This window comes from Podarcis muralis, chromosome 12 (assembly GCF_964188315.1).
Source record: "Podarcis muralis chromosome 12, rPodMur119.hap1.1, whole genome shotgun sequence".
Classification (NCBI taxonomy): domain Eukaryota; kingdom Metazoa; phylum Chordata; class Lepidosauria; order Squamata; family Lacertidae; genus Podarcis; species Podarcis muralis.
In genome coordinates this window covers 43,565,291-43,591,275 of record NC_135666.1, presented here as the reverse complement: position 1 = coordinate 43,591,275, position 25,985 = coordinate 43,565,291, and the positions used below count along the sequence as shown (strand labels likewise).

The 25,985-nt window shown below is 43.6% G+C and overlaps 1 protein-coding gene across 4 annotated transcripts in view; it reads right to left on the bottom strand.

Moving 5' to 3' along the window:
• The window catches only part of RBMS3 (RNA binding motif single stranded interacting protein 3), a 749,106-nt gene that overhangs the window by 673,864 nt on the left and 49,257 nt on the right, over positions 1–25,985 (bottom strand). The window lies entirely within an intron of this gene.

Genomic DNA, 25,985 nt, shown 5'->3' with positions numbered 1-25,985 from the left:
TGTTTGTTGTGGGGGAGGAAGGGAAAGGAGAATGTTAGCCGCTTTGAGACTCCTTCGGGTAGTGATAAAGCGGGATATCAAATCCAAACTCTTCTTCTTCTCGGTAGTGGCGCCCGCCCTGTGGAACGCCCTCACATCAGATGTCAAAGTGATAAACAACTACCTGACATTCAGAAGACATCTGAAGGGAAGTTTTTAATGTGTGACATTTTAGTGTATTTTTGGTCTTTGTTGGAAGCTGCCCAGAGTGGCTGGGGCAACCCGGCCAGATGGGCGGGGTACAAATAATAAATAATAATAATAATAATAATAATAGAATGCCTATCAAAAAGGACTGTTCACGGTTCCCATTCTTTGCATTTGTGTTTAAGGGAAAAATGTGGATCTAGACCAAAATTAAGTCATGATTTACTCCCAGTGAAACCTATGGGGCAAGTTAGTCGCAACTTATCCAAGCCTCACTAATTTCAGTGGCACTAGAAAGGGACTAACTTGGTTGGGATCTCACCCAACCAAGTTTCTCTTCTGCTGTGTTTAATTGCACTCAATTTACAATACGATGAACCACTGCAATGTATCAGATAAGATGTGTTTTGCTTGAGACCAGAAGGTGGTGACTTGACATCTCTGTTCACTATAAAGCTCACTGTCTGACCTTGGCCAGTCACCATCTCTCAGCCTAACCGACCTCACAGTTTCTGGGGATAAAGTAGTGTGCAGGATGACAACAATGTAGGATATTCTGAGCAGCATGGAAATGTGATAGGAGTGTGACAACTAACGTTACCAATATAGTGATGGTGACACCAATGTTGTTGTTGTTGTTTAGTTGTGTCCGACTCTTTGTGACCCCATGGACCAGAGCACGCCAGGCACTTCTGTCTTCCACTGCCTCCCGCAGTTTGGTCAAACTCATGCTGGTAGCTTCAAGAACACTGTCCAACCATCTTGTCCTCTGTCTTCCCCTTCTCCTTGTGCCCTCCATCTTTCCCAACATCAGGGTCTTTTCCAGGGAGTCTTCTCTTCTCATGAGGTGGACAAAGTATTGGAGTCTCAGCTTCAGGATCTGTCCTTCCAGTGAGCACTCTGGGCTGATTTCCTTCAGAATGGATAGGTTTGATCTTCTTGCAGTCCATGGGACTCTCAAGAGTCTCCTCCAGCACCATAATTCAAAAGCATCAATTCTTCGGAGGGTGACACCAATACTTCCAAGCTATAAAGGAAGATGGCTGGCTGTGATATCTGTCAAGATTATTGATACCAGCCAAGCAAGTGGCCAAGTTTCATGGTTGTGTCCTGAATCACCTGAAATTATTATTCATGATTTCCTATTCCTGGCCCGGCAGCAGATGGCTTTGTAATGCGATACAAAGTCTGCCATTACATTCTCCTTTCTCAGGGCTATTAGTTTTGTAGGGGATTTAGATTAGAATTCGTGAAAGTGCAATAGGCAAAGGCAATAAGTACTGGGACAGAAGTAAAATAAAGCTCGCTTGAATCAATGGTAATTTCCCTGCTTCGTGAGCAAGCTGACAGCAGATGTGGCACAATGCAGATCAAAAGACGAAAGAACATCTGAGAGTTCAGATAGTTTAGAAGCACAGCATCTGTTGCTTGTGATGTGTCTCCCCCCGCCCACGCAGCCAACACACAATAACATACTTCACAATGTACAGTAGCTTCAGTATTGTGTAAGCAATAGTTGCCAAAGAAGATCTTTTAAGAGCTCTGCAAGTCTTGGTTTATTAAGCTCCACACTACAGAACTGAAATTAATTTTGGAAGCGTGAGAAACTGGGAGAACTGAAATTGACAGATCCCTTATCAAGAGGTAAAATCGGATGCAAATAACAATCATTACACCAAGTCAATTCTGCCACCCTCTGCTGCCCCAAGGACTCTTACTTTCTTATTACAATATTTTTCCTTTCCTCTACTTGCTGCCTAGAATTTCCTCCCAGGGAATTTATTTTAAAAACACACACACAAACATTCTTTTCAGTCAATGAACAGAAAAAATCTAAACAGTAACAATAAAACAAATAAATAAAATGAATATGCAGCGATCCCCTGATCTAAACCCAAATCATAAAGTCAAAGTATGAACATAAAAACCCCAAACCCAAATAGCTACAGGAAACGACCAACTAATGCACGTCCAAAAGACGCATGACCGCGCATGCATGCACAATGCTGAACCTGGAAGTGACTGAAAATGTCAACCAAAATATCATGGAAAGGGTGCGCTTATATGTACTCTGCCGATGCATGCAGAGGATGGGAATGGAAGCCCCATGCGAAATGGTCGTCAAGTGTATAATAATAATAATAATAATAATAATAATAATAATAATAATAAATTTATTACTTATACCCCGCCCATCTGGCTGGGTTTCCCCAGCCACTCTGGGCGGCTCCCAACAGAATATTAAAAACATGATAAAACGTCAAACATTTAAAACTTCTCTAAACAGGGCTGCCTACAGCTGTCTTCTAAAGGTCAAATAGTTGTTTATTTCCTTGACATCTGGTGGGAGGGCGTTCCGCAGGGCAGGTGCCACTACCGAGAAGGCCCTCTGCCTATTCAAAAACTTCGTTTATTTTAAAATTTCTGATAAACAAGCAAAAAGAAAGAGGCAAAGACTTTTAACTGCCATGACTTTACATAAGAACCTAAGAAGACCAGGATCAGGCCATAAACCCACCTAGACCAGCATTCAACACATCTTGCTTTCACAGTAGCCATCCAAAGGGAAGCAAGACCGGGGTGTTAATTTGTGATTGCCACTGTGATTCAGAGGCATACTGCCTCCCGTTGGGGAGGGGGAAACCATGGATTGCCAATTTGGATGCTGCACCAAGACCCAGTTAAAGTTCACACATTGTGACTTGGCATGATAGTTGTACTGAGCCAGAGGAAGGAGAAAGGGAACTGGGTAGGGTGTTTTTCATCCCTTATTGTTACAGAGCTCTTGCTGATTTATCTGTTGTGTTATGATTATAAATTAATAAGGATAGGGGGGACATTAATTTTATTAAGTTTATGAATTTCTCAGTCACTGGCTCATTGTCTGCTCTTTCTAATCTCTGCATTGTGGAACTTCAAAATTTATGTAGTGTACACACAAAGTGTGCGCAATGTATTAACTCATCTGGACACATTCATAGCAAAATCAATTAAAATGTTGAGCAATGTACATTATGAAAGGAAACCAATTTCAAGTGAGACCTAAATTACCTATTTGTTAGCAAATTCCCAGTTATTTGTATTTGCTTAGAATCCCTGTTCTTTGCCCAAAGCAATCAGACACAAACAGCAACAACAAAAACAACACACACACACCCCCGATGTGCCTGTTTCTTCTCATTTCAACCACTGTGGTGTTATTCTCTGTGTCTTTTAGCTGTTGAATAATGAATTACAAAGATCATAATATATTCCACCCATGCATGGTACACCAGTACTCAATGTGGTCAGAGGTCCTGTTCATGTATTAGGTTGTTATTATTATTTCATATTAATAAGAAGCAACTCGTTCCACACCACCTACTTTAAAAGGCTAATAATAACAATAACAATTTATTATTTATACCCCGCTGGGGTGGCTCCTAGCAGAAGAAGAAGAAGAAGAAGAAGAAGAAGAAGAAGAAGAAGAAGAAGAAGTGATAAAAGATCAAACATTAAAAACTTCCCTACACAGGGCTGCCTTCTGATGTTTTCTAAAAGTCAGATAGTTGTTTATTTCCTTGACATCTGATGGGAGGGCGTTCCACAGGTCGGGAGCCACTACCGAGAAGACCCTCTGGCTGGTTAGGGAAGTAACCTCACTTCTCGCAGGAAGTAAACCGCCAGAAGGCCCTCAGAGCTGGACCTCAGTGTCCAGGCTGAACGATGGGGGTGGAGACGCTCCTTCATGAATACTGGGCCGAGGGCTTTAAAGGTCAGTACCAACACTTTGAATTGTGCTCAGAAACGTACTGGGAGCCAATGTAGGTCTTTCAGGACGGGTGTTATGTGGTCTCGGCTAGCAGGATCCACAAGGATGTGCGCTACGAGGAACTGGCTTCAGGCACCAGGCCCGTTGGCAAACCAACTCTGTGTTACAAAGATGTCTGCAAACGAGGCACAAAGGCTGGCAACATCAACCCCACCATGTGGGAATCGCTTGCAGATGACCATAGTGCCTGATGGCAATCAGTGAGGTTGTGTATCCACAGCATCCATTGATCCTCACAACACGGTGCGCTGAGAGACAGTGACTAGCCCAAAGTCATCCAGTGGGCTTTGTGAATGAGGTTGGAGATTTGAACACTAATCTTCCAGGTCCTAGTCAAGTGCTCTTACCACTGCTCCCTACTGATATATATCATCAATCCACTGAGGTCTATGAATGTGCCACAGGTCAAGCCAATTCAATATGTAATGCCACAGGTATGGTAAGATTAAACGTGCTGACAATTGACACTTTGATCCTCCCTACCTCCAGTTTTTCTGCAGCCATATCATATGAAACACACACAGCTCAACACTGAAACCTCACATATCCTGCCCCATACTGAACCCAGATGAAGAGCCCCAACATCACATTAAATAGCCTCCCCCCACCATATCCATACACCCCAAACCCCTAGATTTCTCACTCATGTGGAGAATCTCCTCACTCCCTATCTCACACTCCAACTGCCCCCACATATCCTTCCCCACACTAAAACCCATTATACACACTCCACCACACACACACACACACACACACACACACACACAACTCTTGTTAGCCTGGATGGAGAGAGGTGTGCTTGTGCAGACAATGGCTTTTGCACAGTTGGCAAATAACCTACCGTATAAAGGTACGTGTCAAGTCTGTTGCCCCACCCACCAGTGACACGAAGACTTGCTGAAGGTTGCCCATGAGACAATGTGGTCCTTGAGCTAAAAGATTCCCCACACTTGCTTGTATCATTGCAAGAGGAATCCTCCCATGAAGGGTAAGGAGAGCAGCTGAGGATCTTGCCAAAAGTCAAGTTCCACAGTTCTCCTTTTTAAAACAACAACAAATCCATCCGCCAGAGCTCTTCAGCAGGCTGCCTCCTGGCCGGCTGGCCCAACTTCTTGGAAAGCCCTCTTGAAGATGTCTCCTGAGATAGCACCTTCCAAACCAGCATTTCAAGAAGCTCGGTCTCAGCCCAATATACCTGAAGAAGCATCTCCACCCCCATTGTTCTGCCCGGACACTGAGGTCCAGTGCCGAGGGCCTTCTGACGGTTCCCTCACTGCTAGAAGCCAAGTTACAGGGAACCAGGCAAGGGCCTTCTCATTGGTGGCACCCGCCCTGTGGAATGGCCTTCCACCAGATGTCAAAGAGAAAAACAACTACCAGACTTTTAGAAGACATCTGAAGGCAGCCCTGTTTAGGGAAGATTTTAATGTTTAATAGACTATTGTATTTTAATATTCTGTTGGAAGCCGCCCAGAGTGGCTGGGGAAACCCAGCCAGATGGGCGGGATATAAATAAATTATTATTATTATTATTATTATTATTATTATTATTATTCAAGCTGGAAAGTCAACGAGAAACTGCTATGAAGAAAAAGTGCAAAAGCTAGAAAATGCACAACTAAGCTATCTCATTGTGCTTTTTAATGTAAGTGCAAGAGACAACACCTTCACACGCACACAACCTGCAAGCCCCCATGAAAATGTCATCCACGTTCTCCAACTTGAGAGAACATGGGGGAAATATCAGCACAGCAGTACCCAAAACTTTAATAGGAAGAACGTTAAGTCTGGAGGTGTGTGTGTCCCTGCCAGATGTATAAGTGTGTATCATGCCATTTCCTCTTCAACAGCATCCGCACAGAACCTTCAATTGTGTTCAACGGATTCTCAAAGTTAAAGTGCGGATTTCAATTTGGAGGAGACAGCTCCTAAGGAAATGAGAATGAGGAAACCCATCCATCTCTCCTAATTCCTCCCTTCCCGTACATATCCTCCTGCTCCTAAGCTCTCATAACTCATGTTCTTTTACACTTCCAACTGATTCCTCACTTCTGTTCAGATATGTCGAGGGAATCGTGGTTATTTTTAAAGTTACAAAATGATTCTTATCACTGTCACTAGCAATATTTGAGATGGGGAGGAAGGAGGGACTTCATTATCTCGACAACGTCGGCAGTGAGTTGTCAGACGAAGGAAGGTTACTTGTAAAATAAAATTCTGGAAAAACAGATTCAGCAACTGCACATCATTACACGGCTATGAAGCTCATCCTGGGGGAAGGGGGGTTGACAATTACATATTTAAAGACAATAATAGGACCGCGCATCTATTGCAAAGCCGTGATACAATTGAATGTAGATGTCTACGCAGCCATCTGGGGAGTTTGATACATATAATAAAAGAGTCCCATTTCACAGGCATGCTAAGTAATGGAAAGACACAGAGTTTGCCCATTCATCGCTATTTCCAATTTCGCGAATGTCACTGCGCTGTTGCATCGGCGAGAAGGGGGAAATTGTAGCAATTACACATGGGAACCAAATTCCCCTCTCTCTAGGAAATCCCACTTTGTGTGTGCCAGCTCTTTTTATTTGCTCACTATTATATTGCCAGCAGTTGTTTCTGCTGTTATGGAAGAAGGGAATGACCCGACTCGCGTTAGGAGGCGAGAGAAACAAATTATCATAGACTACAAAAAGAGGCAAGTGCTGGCTGGCTCAATTGGCCTTCAAAAATCAATCAAAGGTAAGAAATAAGTATGATGGAATTTGTTTTCCATGGGGAAGCTGGTTCTACAACACTGTAAATGTGTGAGCGTGGTGGTATCTCAAAACTCTTGAACGTGTGAGGAAACCTTTCTCAAAGTGACTACCTTCTGGCAACTGCAAGTCCTGGGTGTAATCTGAAAGGATCTGATGCAGCAATCTTGCGGAAGTTAAGCTGGTCTGGATCTAGTCAGTACCTGGATAGGAAGTGACTTGGGAATCCAGTGAACCCCACCTTGAGGGTTGCCAAGGAAGGAAGGCAGCACAGAAACAAAACTTCCGAAAAGGACGATCGGTTGTCCTAGAAGTAGAAAATCCCTCTTGATCTCAAGAGACATTGCTGTTATACAGTGGTGCCTCGCAAGACGAAATTAATTCGTTCCGCGAGTTTTGTCGTCTTGCGATTTTTTTCGTCTTGCGAAGCACAGTGTCGGGAAAGTTTTGGAAAAGCTTCAAAAATCACCAAAGTCTTTAAAAACCTCAAAAAAGGCTACCACACCGCGTTCTATGAGTTGCTCCTCGAAGTCAAGTCGCAACTATATTAACGGTGTTAAGAAAAAGGAAACAAACTTGCAAGACATTTCCGTCTTGCGAAGCAAGCCCATAGGGAAAACCGTCTTGCGAAGCAGCTCAAAAAACAAAAAACCCTTTCGTCTTGCAAGTTTTCTGTCTTGCGAGGCATTCGTCTTGCGAGGTACCACTGTACTCACCTGCAGTTGTCTTCTAGTGGCATAATGACCAGAAGGGACTACAGTTGATCCTAATAACATTTTACCTCATGAACCAGGCGCTATGGTGCAGCCTTTGGCTAGTGGTGTTTTTAAAAAGTACATTTCACAAACACACAGAGCTAGGATTTGAACCCAACACTTCCATGGTCCAAGCCCAACGAGCTCTACTTGACCACTCCATACACATACGTTTGTGCAATCATCAGTTCCTAATATGGGGTGTTAGGGGAGGGGCAGAATCTCTGGTGTGGGACACATCATGCTCCTCCCAGGGTAGTTTATCAACCTTTGGTCCCCACCTTGCACTCAGCTCTCACTTGCGGCTCCTAGAAGCTGCCAGTATGTGACAGCGGCCACACCCCAGGAACGGCTGCGATTGGCCAGATAAACCAGGTGAGAGCCTCCAATAATGGTCAGAGCAGCAGCATCTACCTGTGCTGAAGAGGGAAGTGAGGGGCAGATGGGGCTCATCAACCTGGGAAGGTAGCCCATCTAGGAGAAGGAATACTTTGATCCTAAACCGCTGCTGCCTTGCAGGAAATCTTTGGCTAAGGAGTAAACCCTACACAAATCCAAAGCAGAGTCCCTAAGATGGTTGGATGGCACCTTGTATGCCATGTATGCCAGCGTGGTGTAGTGGTTAAGAGCGGTGGACTCGTAATCTGGTGAACCGGGTTCACTTCCCCGCTCCTCCACATGCAGCTACTGGGTGATCTTGGGCTAGTTACACTTCTCTGAAGTCTCTCAGCCTCACTCACCTCACAGAGTGTTTCTTGCGGGGGAGGAAGGGAAAGGAGATTGTTAGCCGCTTTGAGGCTCCTTAAAGGTAAAGGGACCCCTGACCATTAGGTCCAGTCGTGACCAACTCTGGGGTTGCAGCGCTCATCTCACTTTATTGGCCAAGGGAGCCGGCGTACAGCTTCCGGGTCATGTGGCCAGCATGACTAAGCCGCCTCTGGCGAACCAGAGCAGCACACGGAAATGCCGTTTACCTTCCCGCCGGAGCGGTACTTATTTATCTACTTGCACTTTGACATGCTTTCAAACTGCTAGGTTGGCAGGAGCAGGGACCGAGCAACGGGAGCTCACCCCGTCACGGGGATTCGAACCGCCGACCTTCTGATCGGCAAGTCCTAGGCTCTGTGGTTTAACCCACAGCGCCACCCGCATCCCCTTGAGGCTCCTTAGGGTAGTGATAAAGCGGGATATCAAATCCAAACTCCTCTTCTTCCCTTGGGTGGGTGATTTCTACCACTGTTCCTCATCTTGCCAGTCCTTGACACCTAGGAAGCAGTTGGACGGCTGGCTTTTGAGCAGAGCCTCTCTGAGGTGCACTGAGTGGAGTAGCTTCAGTCAACTGCAATTTGTTAGCCACTTTGAGACTCCTTAAGGGGAGTGAAAGGTGGGATATCAAGTCCAAACTCCTCCTCCTCCTCTTCTTCTTCTCCTCCTCCTCCTCCTCCTCCTCCTCCTTCCGGCAACTCCTGCAGCCAGGCTGGTGCCCATCGTATTGCTCTGCTTTCCTTTGCATCACATCCGTGAGGCCGAGAGGGGGGTCTTATCATCTGGGCATCCCAGAACCGGCATACACACAGCCCAGGCTTGAATTCGGTGCTGCTAATGCGGCAGTTTGACTTCCCTCTCGGACGTGCGCTCCATTGTCTCTCGAGTCAGGCAAATGCCAACAACAATTTCCGAACAAAAAAGCTAACAAGGCGGCTGCAGGGATAAAAGGTACTGAGCCCTCCAGTTCTCGCCTATTAGTTCTTATTCAAACCTTATGACAGGCAACATAAGGCACTTCAACATTCAAACTGCTTTAACACACTGTATGATCTACATCGCAATTGAGATGCATTACACAAAATGATTCACTGTCTATTTAGCAAGCCTAGCATTGATCAGGATGCCAATTAAGTGGATTACAGTCCATCAGCAATTATTTTAAACTGAATGTGAGCCTATTACTCTTTAACCAGGCTTATTATTAACCAAATGTGTAAGGAAACTATAAATATATTGCTACCCATCCATTCTCTGTATTCCTTGGACGTACCATATTTTTCTGTGTATAAGATGCTCCCATGAATATTTTTGGGGACTCCAAATTCAGAAAACACCCCTCAGCACTACCCATGTATAAACCTAATTTTAAACCTAATTTTTGGTTGAAAAAAATCATAGTCTTATATACAGAAAAATACGGTATATTGGAATCTAATGCAAAAATAAGCTACAAAAATAGTAAGCTACCTGGATGCAGAAAACACAGGGAAGTGCTGAAAAATGTTTGTCCATCAGAGTGGGGATGGGGGGGGCCCTCTGGTTTCTCAGAGATGCTCCCCAGTTTGGCTACCCAAGATCTCTGGCTTCCCTTATGAGACACTATAATTTGTTCTCCTAAGGGTAATGGGCGTGGAGTCGCCATCACTCAGTGGAAACACACAGGTTTTGCAGAATAGTTTTAGAAAGCAACTACATCTCCACACCTATCTATAGACGGGATAAGCAAATAATGTGATGGAAAGATACAGCTGGGTAGTTTGCCAGATACCACTGATGTATGCTGCTGCGATTCCATTGAACTCAGAGACTTGATCCAGAATTTACACACAATTCAGAAGTTATCTCTGCATAGTTGTCCTAAGACAGGAATTCTTCCCTATGTATAGGGATAGGTGAATATGTCAATTTCTGTTTCTCTAAGTTTCGTGGGGGTTTCCCCCCCCCCCATATGAAGTTCAGTCTCCCACATTTCCCTGTCTACAATTTTCTTGTTGTTGCTTTTAAAGTCATCATGAAAATTAATTAGGACTTCATTGGTTAACTTCTCTTAATTTACACATTTTTACACAACAGTTCTCTGTACTATGATGCATTTTTGTAAGTCCCCACTGAGCTAGGAATTTATATGCACATGATATTAGTTGTATATATTTATATGCACACTGTGATTTAGTGGTTCAATAGACACTTTCAGACCATTTAACGGATAACGAACATGCTGTTGTTTGCACTATTACTTCACCTGGGCTGAAAGAAAGCAGAGCCACACATGTTTCTTGCTGGACTGTACTACCTGAGTCTGTGTTTGAATGATTTCCACATATGTATTTTTTTAAAGCCCTGCTCATGGCAAGTGAGCATTTCAGGGGAAAGGATTCTACCATAGTCTGCTCCATGACTGGTTATATTTCTTTGTACAGGGAATTTATTTCATTCTGCTTATCATGTAGATCAAGATGAGAGAAAGGAGTCTAAAACCCCGAATTTTCCTGGTAGCATAAACACTCCTACCTCTAATTCAACTTTTATGCAAATAAAGAGATTGAAATTAAGTCTGTTGTTTTTAATTCCTATTTATTTCTGGAGTATAAGTTCCGTTGCAGGCCATCATTCCTGCAGATTTTCTGAATCACAAATTAATTCTGTTATTGGTTATAGTTTTACTTTATAAATTTATTACAATTTGTGCTTGTTTTCACTGCAATATTTTTGTAACTCACCGTGGGCAGACTATAAGTACAAACAGTGAATAAAGGAATAAAAAATGCAAATCGGGAAAGACAGCTTTTACAATCCTCAAACTGAGAGACAGTCATGTCTGAACAAGTGGCTTTGTGTTCAGTGGAAAAACTGTCAGCATAAAATTACGAAAATGTTAAAATAAATATTTTTCAGTATTTAAAGTACAATAATAAAGATTACTGCCCCATTGTACCAACTGCCTTTTAACATAACAGCATTTCTCTGTTTCCACAATGATTCCTAAATCTGCTCAGAGAGTTAATGGATAACATAATTCATAATTAATAATCGAATTGTCCACTCTGAGAAAACCTCTAAAGAAATCATAACGCCAGCGAGAGAATTTCTGGGTAGAATGTTTTGTACCTCGCCGCCAGAGTTGGCACAAACATCTTGCCAGTGGAAAGACTTTCCGGGCTGGATTTGCAAACACATTACTTGTCTGCGTAATTGACATAAATGAAGCTAACTAACAACATAATTTGCATCAATTGAACTAGACCGGTTAAAGCACTATAATCTAGCAGCACCATTCAGTGTGCCGTCAAAATTTCGCAGAATTTATTTATTTATTTATTTAGAAAGCGATTCACGCCCAGCAGTTTGCAATGCAAGGCAAATCTGTCATGTTGGGATAACGTCTCTTTCCATCGAGTAGCCCTGCAGGAGGGGAGCCTTTTGCAGCCCATGCCTTTGTGGGGAACCTTCTCGGGGATGCATGCGAGTAGTGGGTCAGGGTAGAGCCAAAAGTGGGCGGAGCAATGTTGTCGCTCCATGTCTTTGCACGCTTGGTGACATTCCAGCCACACAAGTGTCAGAGGTATAGACATGCATTCCCCTTTGAGAATTTACCTTTCCTTTATATGTGGAGAACCAGTCGATTCCCCTTCAACCCACTGCCACCAAATACTGTACTTGTCTGAGTATAAGACTATGTTTTTTCTTTAATGATCATGCTAAAAAGTGGGGAAGTGGGGGTCGTCTTATACATGGGTAGTGCATAGGGTGGACGTTTGATTGGTTGCTGCCGCGGCTGTCAGTGGCTATTGTGCGTGTTATTGGTTGCTGCGTTAATGGGTGATGTTGATTGGCTGACGCTCTGGTAGTTGGGCAGGCAATTGGCAGCTAGCAGCTTCTTCCGATGATGGGACAGAAATGGAAGCGGATTTCGTGATGCGTGTGGCTGAGTGATTTTCGGCAAACCCCCCCCCCAAAAAAAACCTCAACGACTCTGGGCAATCTTCCACAAAATAAGCTCAACAACTCTGTGCCATCTCCCCTCATTATCTTAAATTTGAGTCCCCAAAAATAGCGTCTTATACATGGGGGCGTCTTATAGATGGAAAGGTACATTATTTGTACTATACTGCTTAATGATGCTTTTAAACATACCAATGATTTTAAATATAGCTGTGGTACTTTAGTTATGATACAAAACCAGCCAGACACACTTCCACAATTAAATAAAAGTTAACAACATATTATTTATTATGAGACAGAAATGTAAATGAGGTAAATGAAATGTAAATGAGGTACTTGCGATTTGTTTCTGTTTCTGTAAGACTCATGTTTGCTCTAATACGGTTAATATTTACAGTCAAACCTCGGCTGTCGAACGTACTCCGTTCCAGAAGATTGTTCGACTTCCGAAACGTTCGACAACCGAGGATCAAAGGGCGGTCAGCAAAGTCAATGGAGACAAAGAAAAAGAAAAATACTCCCCGGAAGCCATTCAGCATCTGAAAATCATTTAAAAACTGGAACAGTTACTTCTGGGTTTCCGGCATTCGGGAGCCGACACGTTCCAAAATGGAGGTGTTCAGGAGTAGAGGTGTGACTGTATTTAAATGAGAGTGACAGAGGTTTTATATAAGACTGGCTGGTAAAGTGTAGTTCCTAGCCCTATTTAATTTACATGCCAATTACTCTTAGTCCCTCTTCCCCCATCAATCTCACAACCAGCTACTCTAGAATCCAGCTGCTTTCCTTTGAGTCAGGCTTACAGGCAATTCTCTAGTCAGCTCCAGATGCTCCTTACTAAATTCTCCTCACAGCTTAGCATCCTTATATGGTCTCACTGCCAATCATAAGCCAGTGATTTAGCTCTTTTGGGGCCAGGGAACCTGCACCCTCTCCAGCTGCTTGATGAACTACAACTCCCATCAACGCTGACCACTGGTTATAATGGCAGGGGCTAATGGGAGGGTCCCATCCTTTTAGGGGGGAGGGAGTAAAACTGGTTTGCAGAGTTACTGGTGTCCTGCCAATCACCACTGCACACAGCTAACACTTACTGTAAACGCATCAGACTGACTTTCCCTGAGTGCAGTTGTGGGCAGAAGATTGTACATATGAGCGAAATGATTTGCTTAAGTGATACCCTGGGTGCCCTGCTCAAATTATGGACATCTGTGCACACCCTAAGATATTATCTTATCTAAACGTTGTTCACCGAAAACCATATTAGCTGAAAAGTAATCCCTGAAAAAAAAGACAGAGATCATGTTGTTCAACCAAACTGATGTTTCAAACCAGATACAATCTGGTACGAGTAATAAACAGCAGACAGCTCCTCATACTTCCCAGGTCATTGTGAACTTTAAAGAAGCCCAGTTCACTGATATTTCTTTAGAACACAGCAAAGCAACAAGAAGATGTGCACGTTCAGCAGCTTTACAAAATTCAGCCAAAGGCATTTGGCAGCAGACAAAAAAATAAAATAAAAAATAAGGTGCAAGCTAAGTTGCATGCCAGTTGCTGTACAATTATGCAAAACCGAGAGCTAGAAACCAATTCCTTACAAAGCCACAAAAGGGAATTATGGGAAATAGGCACTTAACCTTGAAGTCTCCCCACCCAATCTTTGAAGGTGTCATAATAGCCCTCTGCCCAGAAGAATGCTTTCATAAATGGGAATAATTTACTGCCGTTGCTCATTCTCATGATGTCACTGCAAGCTTTGCAAAAAGTGAGACCCACACGGAAGGCTACATTCCCCACAGCCAAGGAACAACGTGAGGGATGTCATTATTTATTTTTTACAACATGAAGCATGGTGGATGTAGTCAGCAGCCTGTTTTGTCAAGCGAGATCCATCGATATGAGCAGGTCTTTCAGTTTCAGGTGTACTTGCTAGACTTTTCTAGAAGGAAATATTGGCATTGCTTTGTGGCTCACAGGCAGGGAACTCCTGCACCCTTAATAGTTGTAAAGGTAAAGGTAAAGGGACCCCTGACCATTAGGTCCAGCCATGGCCAACTCTGGGGTTGCGGCACTCATCTCGCTTTATTGGCCGAGGGAGCCGGCGTACAGCTTCCCGGTCATGTGGCCAGCAGGACTAAGCCGCTTCTGGTGAACCAGAGCAGCGCACGGAAACGCCGTTTACCTTCCCGCTGGAGTGGTACCTATTTATCTACTTGCACTTTGACATGCTTTCGAACTGCTAGGTTGGCAGGAGCACTTAGAAGAGAGAATTTCAGGTATAGTTTTTCATGCTATTAAAGATGAAGGAGTCCCAGCCCCCCAGTCTTCTTTTGCATCTGATCACCCTCTTTGTGACACGTAAAAGCAGCATGAGAAGTGGGGGAAATCTGTCCGGTTCTTTCTTTACCAGAAAAAAATAACAATATGCTGGTAGCAGCTATTTTGCTTGTAGGCTGCGAGTGGTTGTTTGTATATTTTGCTTGTACCGTGACCTGAAATTAGCACCCTCTCTATTATTATTTTATTTACACTCATAATCACTTGACATTTTATTCTAGTATCAATAACACAAAACTGAATCCAAAAGGTAGGAAAGCATTAAAATTAAGATGCAGGACACATCTCACCAGCTAGATGTAAGAAATTAATTAAGGAAGATATAGCATGGAGCTCAAGGCCAACACCTACAGCTTTTCCTGCTAAAATGACACTGTGCTTTTATAAAAAGCATCTGAAGGATACAAGAGGTATTGGTATTACTTCAATTCTAGATGGCAGGTGTGCTATCTCCTTAGAGACAAGACACATTTTGTCATTCTGATGCTTAGAACGGCTCAGCTCTATGGCCTTTTTTTAAAAACAGGCACAGCAACACTGAAATGCACTCATCTTTCCCCAACAAAGCCACCCCATTCATTGCAACAGAGCCAACCAATCGGTATGTGCATTTTTTGGGTGGTGGGCACACATAGCTGAAACAAAAGGAGCACGTGCCACTTGACCTCAGCAGATACGACTGAAAAGCGGCTATTATGCAAGAGATGGAAGAAGACAGCTTCAAAGTTAACTAGGGAAATATAAACGAAATGTGTTTTATGACAACTGTTAAATTAATTTATTCAGGAGTAAACTGAAGGAGGATGAGTCCTGTCAGAATATTGAGCTCCTTATTTGGGTGAGGAGGACTTCCCTGAAGGAGGACAAATGCCTGCTCCCACAGAAATTGGCCTTATATGACGTCACTTCAGCAAAAGGGAGAAACTCCAGGCAAATGTGCAGCGGGGGGGGGGGGGGTTGCGAGAAGGGAGCAAAGAGGTAGGAGGAAAAGTTTAATGTCCAGAGTATTCTAAATCTCCCAGGTGCATCATCAGGGAGTTTGAAAAGTACAGTGGTACCTCAGGTTAAGAACTTAATTCGTTCTGGAGGTCCATTCTTAACCTGAAACTGTTCTTAACCTGAGGTACCACTTTAGCTAATGGGGCCTCCCGCTGCCGCCGCGTGATTTCTGTTCTCATCCTGAAGCAAAGTTCTTAACTCGAGGTACTATTTCTGGGTTAGCGGAGTCTGTAACCTGAAGCGTCTGTAACCTGAGGTACCACTGTAAACCGCTGTACATCTCCACTTTTTTATACCTTCTACCGGGGAGTAGACAAAAGACTGAACTTCTGCATTTGAAGCTCCCCGATGAAGGACCTGGGAGATCCAAAACACTTTGGATATTGAACTCCCCTCCCCCACTCTCATACCCTCCAACATTTTTCCGTTGAAATTAGGGATGTCTCATTCCATAGTGATAATTCTACTATTTATACCCCACACATCTTACTGGGTTGACGCAGCCACTCTGGGCAGCTTCCAACATGTATATATAAAATTATAATCCATTAAAATTTTAAAAAAACACCCTGAGACCTCTGGGTATAGGGCGGTATATAAATTAAAACAACAACAGCAACACTTCCCTATACAGGATTGCCTACAGATGGCTTGGGGGGTCAGATAAGTCCATACCCTCCAGCATTTCTCCAATGAAAACTAGGACATTCCAGGATCCAATCAGAAACTAGGACGGTTTCTCTAAATCTGGGGTGTCCCTGGAAAATAGGGACACTTGGAGGGTCAGCACTCTGCATACTGATTAATACAAAGTCAAACCATTGGGACAGCTCTGGCTTGGTGCCATCTACATTGCATGGCAATGACACTTCTGGGTTTCAGGCTGGCTTCTTTTTCTGGCCTTGGGCATTATAACCTCCTTCAGAAACCCTACCTATGGTGGGCGATGGCAGGGAGAGCACCTTTTCAACAGTGGCACCACATGATGGAACATCAACCCTAGAGAGGTCCATTTGGTGCTTTGCTTGTTCTCCTTTAGCTGCCATGTCAAAATCATTTTTACTTTATCTGCTCTTATTTTATTGTGTTTTACTGCTGCTCTTGTTTGAAAAAATTTCCTCTGCTTTGAGATGTTAGTTTATTATTAATAATAATAATAAATAATAATAATAATAATAATAATAATAATAATAATGTGTTCTATTTTAAGTGTGTTCTATTTTGTACCACATTAAGCAGGCTGATATTCCTCAATAATGCAAGTGTTTTCCCCCTTATACTAATGATTTGTGGTTCTGCTGGATTATTTGATGCATACAAATGTACAGCTGCATGTGCTTGTAGCCCCAAAGGAGTGGCACTGCTGTTACAGTGCCATCCTATAGATACGTCTCCTCATATAGAGATCCCATTGAGTTCAGCTAGATTTTCCACCAGATTAAAAAAAGGTAAAAGGCCCCTGGACGGTTAAGTCCAGTCAAAGCGCTCATCTCGCTTTCAGACAGAGGGAGCTGGCGTTTGTCAATAGACAGCTTTCTGGGTCATGTGGCCAGCAGGACTAATCCACTTCTGGCGCAACATAACACCATGATGGAAACCAGAGCACACGGAAACACCGTTTACCTTCCCACCGCAGCGGTACCTATTTATCTACTCGCACTGGTGTGCTTTCAAACTGCTACGTTGGCAGAAGCTGGGACAGAGCAACGGGAACTCACTCCGTCTTGCGGATTCAAATCGCCGACCTTCCGATCGGCAAACCCAGGAGGCTCAGTGGTTTAGACCACATCACCACCCGCATTATCCTCCAGATAACTGTGTTTAGCACAGCAGCCTTGCAGCACAACCCCTATGCATGTCCACTCATAAGTAGACCCCATTAGGTTCAATGGAGATTACTTGGGTGAGTGGGTATAGAATTAAAGACAATGTTTTGCAAACTGGGAGAAGGGGGTTGCATATATTTGGAATGAAGAAATATAATGTACTAGAAAATAAGGAACAGCTGGTTAATACATCTTTCTTACACCCATTGGTTCTGCTTTCTTAACGACACACCTGGCCATCTTTGTTTCCATCACAGTAGGCAAGCTTTCCCCAGCGTGATGATGCCATGATAGGGAACTCTGCATCTATTTAATTTCTGCTATTCATGTAGCCATTAAAAATGCAGACCCTCTCTCGCGGAACAAAGGGAGGGAGAGGAAGGAGTGCAGCTCAGTAGCAAATTATAAACTTTATACACAAAAGGTCTCAGGTTCAATTTCAGGCACCACCAGGTGGAAAAAGACTCCTGTCTGATACCCCAAGGAGTCACTGCCAATCAATGTCCAAAATACTGAACTAGACAGACCAAATGGTATTATTATTATTATTATTATTATTATTATTATTATTATTATTATTATTATTTTATACCCCGCCCATCTGGTTGGGTTTCCCCAGCCACTCTGGGTGGCTCCCAGCAGAATATTAAAAACATGATAAAACATCAAACATTAAAAACTTCCCTAAGCAGGGCTACCTTCAGATGTCTTCTAAAAGTCAGATATTTATTTCTTTGACATCTGATGGGCGCCACCACCAAGAAGGCCCTCTGCCTGGCTCCCTGTAGCTTCTCTTCTCGCAGGGAGGGAACTACCAGAAGGCCCTCGGAGCTGGACCTCAGTGTCTGGGCTGAACGATGGGAGTGGAGACACTCCTTCAGGTATACTGCGCTGAGGCCGTTTAGGGTTTTAAAGGTCAGCACCAACACTTTGAATTGCACTCAGAAATTACCACTCCTTCTTAATTGGGGGTGGGGGGAAGCTGGAATGCAGAAAAACTGGTAGCAACGCTGCTATGTTTGGAAAAAGAAAAGAAAGCAACACGCCAGAAAATTTATGCAGTCCTCCTGCTTCTTTTATGCTCCTTGCAGAAATATATACCATGCCTAACATGGGGCTGCCGGTGCAAATATGTTGTCAACAATACGCGTTCCAGTGTGTGCCTGAAAATGAGATGTGTAAAAACAGAGGTGGGCCGTGCACACAAGTTCTGCATTCCTGGGCACACTGACTGCTCTTCAGATTAGCACAAAGGTCTGAAGAGGGTTTTGAAGTGCATGCAGTCATTTAGAAGCTTCCTCTGCATCTGCAAACCCTAAGGCGGCAAGGTTCCCTCTCATGAGAGCCAATGTAGTGTAATGGTTAGAGAGTCAGACTATGATCTGGAAGAGCAGGGTTCAAATCCCCACTCAGCCACAAAGCTCACTGAGTGACTTTGGACCAATCACTGCTTTACGGCCTAAGCTACCTCAATTAGGTAAATGCAATTAACAAACAAACATTTTGTATGCACTTTTCCCATTAGATGTGCATTTTTCAATGCATTTCAACAACGACATTAATTTTATTATTTATACCTCACCCATCTGGCTAGGTTTCCACAGCCACTCTGGGCAGCTTACATAAAATATAAAAACATAGTAAAATTTCAATGCTTTTTGACACATTTTTTTCTCCCTAAAATATGCAGTCTGAATACTCCCCCTCCCCCCGCAACACACAGAAAATTCCTATTTTTGTTCATGTTTTGGGGGGACCTAAACTGCATTGCAAAATCTGGAGCTTGCTTCTGAGTAGACATGCACAGGATCGTACGATAAATAGATGTTTATGACTTGCAAAGGAGACCATCAAGTTGGAATCATTCCTAAACCCTGAAAGTTCCATTAAATATTACAAAACAGTTTCGAGACCAAAGATGGCATTGAAATGTTCCCTCTCCTGCTACTAAAAGTTTTCATAGCCTTTTACAAGGAATATAATGAAGATGTAAATTATTTTGGAGCTAATTAACTCCACCTGTTTATTTCCTTCAGTGTTGAAAGGTGTCACCCCAGGTAATAATTACTGAAAATTGCATACTACTCTTTTGCTATAATGGAGGGAAATTGCTTTAGGAGATTAAGGAAATGGAAACGTCATTGAGAATGTTTTTTTTTTTTAAGTTAAAAAAAAAATCTTAGTTTAAAAGTACAGTTGAATTCGTGGTAATGATTTTTGCTGTAATTTGGTAATTATTTAAAATGCATTTGCTGAGTCTCCTAAATATCATGCATTAAAATTGTACACAAAACTAGGCCTAGGAGAAGCTTTTGAATACTGGGTGCAGACAGTGTGTGCAGCGTTTTGTGACTTATGGCATAATTCAATAGTAGAGCTCTGCTTGAAGAATGTCCCCAGTTTCACTTCCCGGTATCTCAAGGAAGGGCTGGAACAGGCCTTGCGTGACTGGAGAGCTGCTGTCAGTCAGTGTTAAGCAATATTGAACTAGATGGACCAATGGTCTGACTCAGTACAGTCGTACCTCAGAAGTCCTTGCGAGTCGAACGTTTTGGCTCCCAAACGCCGTAAACCAGGAAGTGAGTGTTCTGGTTTGCAAACCTTCTTTGGAACCCGAACGTCCAATGTGAGTTCCGTGGCTTCTGATTGGCTGCAGGATCTTCCTGCAGCCAATCAGAAGCCATGCTTTGGTTTCCAAATGTTTTGGAAGTCAAACGGACTTCCGGAACGGATTCCGTTCGATTTCCAAGGTATGACTGTATGAGGCAGCTTCCTGTCCTCCTATTATTCATAGTCTTATTCAGTACTATGAAGCTTCTTACTCTCTGTAATATTATGCTGTCAGATGAGGTGTTACAAGTGAAAAGTGCCTGCTGAAATACAATTATTTCATGCAGTAAATTTCGTGATGCCCACCAATGACTACCTTTCTTTATTTCAACGCATTCTTAAGCTGCTTAATATTTTTTAAACCTCAAGATCTGTTAAAATGAAACAAGAAATAACCCTAAAGTTGCTAAAACCAGTGCTAATTTTCTAGAAAAACAGGTGAGGGATGAACTCACCATGAACACCTCCCTTGTTCCCTTATAATGGCAACGGTGCCCACTTGAGAGGTGCCGGACATGAGTTCTGGCTGGGGAAAAGCCCAGGCTAAAACAATATAAAAACAGAAAAGCTTACAAAAGCAAATAAAACAGAGATTCAGGGGGGGATTCACACATATAAATCAGGGTCCAATTCAGGGAAAACTTGGGCAAAAAAATGAAGTATTTGCAAAGTATCTGAAGCAACTGGCGGATGTGACCTTCACGTATGACAGAGGGAAGGGCATCCCCTTTGAACACATTGGCAAGCTTTTAATCTGAAAGTGGGTCTGGAAGGGTAACAGGGAGGATTTTTTTTCCAAAATAAGAAATAATATTTGCCCACAAACTGAATACAACTGAAGGTCACATGTTCAACTCTGGGCATCAGCAGTTGTTCATTATTAAATTAAATTAATATACCACCCTTTATCCAAAGATCTAAGGGCAGTTCACAACATAAAAAAGGTAAAAAGGTAAAGGACCCCTAGACAGTTAAGTCCAGTCAAAGGCAACTATGGGGTTGCGGCGCTCATCTTGCTTTCAGGCCGAGGGAGCCAGCGTTTGTCCACAGACAGCTTTCCTGGTCATGTGTCCAGCATGACTAAACCGCTTCTGGCACAACGGGACATCGTGACAGAAACCAGAACGCATGGAAACACCATTTACCTTCCCGCCGCGGCAGTACCTATTTATCTACTTGCACTGGTGTGCTTTCATACTGCTAGGTTGGCAGGAGCTGGGACAGAGCAATGGGAGCTCACCCCGTCACGGGGATTCAAACCACCAACCCTCTGATCGGCAAGCCCAAGAGGCTCAGTGGTTTAGACCACAGTGCCACCCACATCCCTTTCACAGGGTAAAAGCACAAAATAAATAGTTTGAAACAAAACAGAACACTAACCCGCCTCCTACAAAAACATTTAAAAGGCCGTACGATATTAATGTTAATGAAGAGGAATGTTTTCGCCTGGTGCCTAAATATGTAAAATGAAGGCGCCAGGCGAACTTTCCTGGGGAGAGCATTCCACAGACGGGGGAGCCAACTGCAGAAAAGGCCCTTTCTCATGTTGCCACTCTCTGGACCTCTCACGGAGGCGGCACAATGAAGAAGGGCCTCAAAAGATGGTCGCAGAGTCCAGGCCGGTTTTATGGGGAGAGGCGGTCCTTGAGGTACTGCAGTCCTGAGAGCCATTTCAAGCTTTATAGTGTCAAAGCCGGCACTTTGCATTGGGCCTGGAAGCTAATTGGGCCAGGATCGGTGTAATATGCTCAAATCATCGTGCCCTGGCCACCAAATCTCTGCGCCAGCCCGTTTCCAACCCGTCTTTAGGAAGTGATAGGAAAGGCCTAAGACCCTGGAGGTCTGCTGCCTGCTATGTTGTTGTTGTTGTTTAGTCGTTTAGTCGTGTCTGACTCTTTGTGACCCCATGGACCAGAGCACGCCAGGCACTCCTGTCTTTCACTGCCTCCCGCAGTTTGGTCAAACTCATGCTGGTAGCTTCGAGAACACTATCCAACCATCTCGTCCTCTGCCATCCCCTTCTCCTTGTGCCCTCAATCTTTCCCAACATCAGGGTCTTTTCCAGGGAGTCTTCTCTTCTCATGAGGTGGTCAAAGTATTGGAGCCTCAGCTTCAGGATCTGTCCTTCCAGTGAGCACTCAGGGCTGATTTCCTTCAGAATGGATCGGTTTGATCTTCTTGCAGTCCATGGGACTCTCAAGAGTCTCCTCCAGCATCTCGCGGTGGAATATGCCAGCACCATAATTCAGCTGCCTGCTATAGTAGGCAATATTAGTCCTCATTGGCAAGTAGTATGTCTGCTTCTTATGTTCCTACAATTAATATAGACCCCACTGCTGATTAACCTCTACAACAGCCTTCTTCAGCCTGTAGCCCTCCAGAGGGCACTAGATTGGCAAAGTCTGCTCCAATACGCCAGGTATTAGTTGGGGTTTTCAGGGTGTCTATTATTATTATTATTATTATTATTATTATTATTATACACATGCAAAACTGATCTCTCTCAATATTTTAAAAAGAAAAAAATGTCATAATCATATAGACAAATGTTCACCATGTTACCTAACCAGATCGGACGACACTGCTAAATGACCAACACAGCAAGTACAATATTTCATGTTACCTTACTAGTTTCTTGGGTGTCAAGCATCAGAAAATGATTGATCGTAAGCAGCCCCTTACAGCAAAAGTAATACCAAGTATCCTCATGGAAACAGCTTTATTTGAGTATTGCAAGAGGGAGGAAGAGAGAGTGGACTGACAGGTACACAAGGTGGGCAGGTAAAAGTATAATACGTTTTTGCCTCTACCTCCTTTCATAAATCATGATATTCTTTCCAACAAGGTCTGGTTTAGGGGGAAATTACACTTTTTCTCCCTCCGAAACAGGAATGTTCATCACCGGAGTTCCAATCTCGTGAAAAATTATCATTGGGGGGGGGGGAGCATAATTCACAACTGATTTGTGGCAAAATTGATAGAAGTGAGGGTTCCAACCAATCGCTTGCTTCGAAATATCCTCCAATCTCACATCCTGACTAAAAGCTTTGCTCAAAATGGCTTGGGTAATTTAAGTACCAAAACAGAAGGCATTAACCCAGCACACCCCATTAATCATATCAGTTGCTAGGCTAAGGGGAGGCCAAAGGAGGGGGGGAGGAGAAGGAGGACTGTAATCACACCTGGAATAACCAGACGAGACCCTGGGTTTGTTGCGGATGCAACTTTTAACTTCACTGCAACAGGATCTGCAACTATCATAACACCGTGTATGTTGCCAAGCACATTTCAAATTGTCGGTGCTGACCTCTAAAGCCCTAAACAGGCTATGGCATATTCCACCGCAAGATGCAGCGATAGTGGTCACAAAATTAGAATGCTTTAAAATGGGTTAGGCAAATTAATGGAAGATAAGGCTACCAACAGTTACTAGTACAGTGGTACCTCAGGTTACATACGCTTCAGGTTACAGACTCCACTAACCCAGAAATAGTGCTTCAGGTTAAGAACTTTGCTTCAGGATGAGAACAGAAATCGTGCTCCGGCAGCGCAGCAGGAGGCCCCATTAGCTAAAGTGGTGCTTCAGGTTAAGAACAGTTTCAGGTTAAGAACGGACCTCCAGAACCAAGTAAGTACTTAACCTGAGGTACCACTGTACAGATTGCTATATACTATTCCAGAACCAGAGACAGTAGACCTCTGAATACCAGTTGCTGGGGAATCCAAGCAGGACAATAATATCGCTGAGAATACCCTGCCTGGGCTTCCCACAGGCCTTTGGCTAGCTAAGGCGAGGACATGATGTTGTAGTAGATCGACCTTTGGTCTGATCCAGCGGCGACGGCAATCATTCAACAGGGTTTATCTCCCTTCCCACGCTTTATAGAAGTCAACTGTCCAAGCGGGTGCTTGAGGCCAAAAACAGGAAGTAGCTCTACTGAAAAACCATCACTGATGTGACACGATACGCCTACGGTGTGCGATCTCCCATGATGACCATTTCCTTTGCTGGACCAGGTTGCATGTACAAAAGCTGCCTTATGTCTAGGTTTTTTGCCATTGCCGTATCTGCACTATAGGTCTCTAGGTCACTTTGATTTGCACGTAGACAAATAAATTAACTGAAACACACACACACAAAAGCCAGAGCACCCAAACACCCCACAAGATGGAACAGAGTGGCACAAGATGAGAAAGCTGATGAAATATGCCAGACAGTTATACAAGTGACTAATTTCCCCAGCAATATGACGACAGAGAGAGAGAGAGAGAGAGAGAGAGGTGTGACTTTGAAATGACAGGATTTTGTGCATATGAAAGCAAGGAGAGAGGGGTGGGGGTGTGGAAAATGAGCAATTACTGGAGATGAACTGATTTCCCTAAACTCTGCAAAGGCTGGGTATGCAACAGCTGCAGCTGTCATCTCTTTAGATGAGGGAATGGAGAAGTGGTCCTTAGTGAGACCCCTTTTTTTAGCATCGCTTACATCTTGAGATGCAGCAGGGTTAGAGGTGACTGGGGAACAAGTGGTGGAGGTGGCCCATCCAATTTGTGGAACGTCCTGCCTAGGCTTCCTAGCGCTGATGCAGATGTCCTTCTGGCAGCAGGCAAAACCAGGAGATTTTAACCCCAGAATACCATGGGTTGTTGCCAACAAAGTTTTACTCAGAACAGACCCATTGAAATTAACATGTTAGACCCATGCCGTCATGTCGATTATTTTCGATGGCTGTTCTCTAAGGATAATTAATGCAGCACACAACACCATTTTTTATTAACTTCTGGTTCTATTCTCAAGGGTTTTGGTTGGGTTTTATTCAGGTTTGTGTTTATACTTCTGCGATCCAGTTTTCATTATGTATATTAGGCTATCTTTCTTATTTTTTGGAAGCTGTGTAAGACTTTTCTTTTTGAGGGGAAGGCTATACAGTTGCACATTTAATTAATCTTGCAGTCAGTCAAATGGTGTTTTGCTGTTCAAATGTGAGATTATCAGGTATATCCCCAAACGACTGCCTCAAAAGGATTTAAATTAAGCCTATTAAGGGACCAGTCCTATGGTCCCTGGGAAGGACATCCCAGCAGATTTCCCCTTCCACCTGCGGAGGAGATGAGGTGTACTTGTGGAAGCTTCCTTATTGTGGAAAACTCTGCAGCCATCTTCATCTTCAGTGGCACAAGGACAAAAAAAGAGAGTGTGTATTGCTATGATGCTTGGATGCTAAAGGATCCAGTGCCTCACCATTTCCTTGGCATGCACCCAGAAAGGCAAGAAAACCATGCAAGCCTATGATCTAAGATCTGGTGGTTCCTCCACCACAACTTCTCTCTTCCTCACTATGGTGAGACAGCTCTGAGAGGTTGCCATCCTACAGCCACTTACCTTATCATTACATAGGTATATCCCAGCTTTCCCTTCAAAGGAGTTTAAGGTGCTATTTACAGCCCGCCCTCACAACAACAATTGGTATGGTAATAGGTTAGGAGCGCAATCCAAACCCCTGGGCTTGGAGGGAGTCGGTGACTTCCACCACGTCAACAGCCCTGCTGCAAAGACCTGATGAGGTGGAAGGTTGTGCAGATGGGGATGGAAAAGGCCTCTGCTGCACCACCAGAGGCTGGCAGAACCAATCAGGATTGAACTGAAGCCCTGCAGCATGCTGGAGAGTTAGGCGCCCCATACCATCTTATATATGTCTACCTCAATGAATTCAATGGGACTCATTCCCTGGTATCAGAGAGCAGGGTTGCGAACTAAAGTACTGGAATTAGAGTGACAGAATATTTCAGAGTCACTCTGTTATACTTGTGTATTTGCTTTTCCTTTAAAAAAAGGGGGGGTTGTTATCTGGATCTACATACCTTGCTACTCACATCTCAGGTAATGCTATACCTGTATCCGGCATTTGATGAAGCAGGCTGAAACGTTCACACCACCATGAACCATTTCAGATCCCACAGTCTTTTAAGCTTTACCGGAGAAATGTAA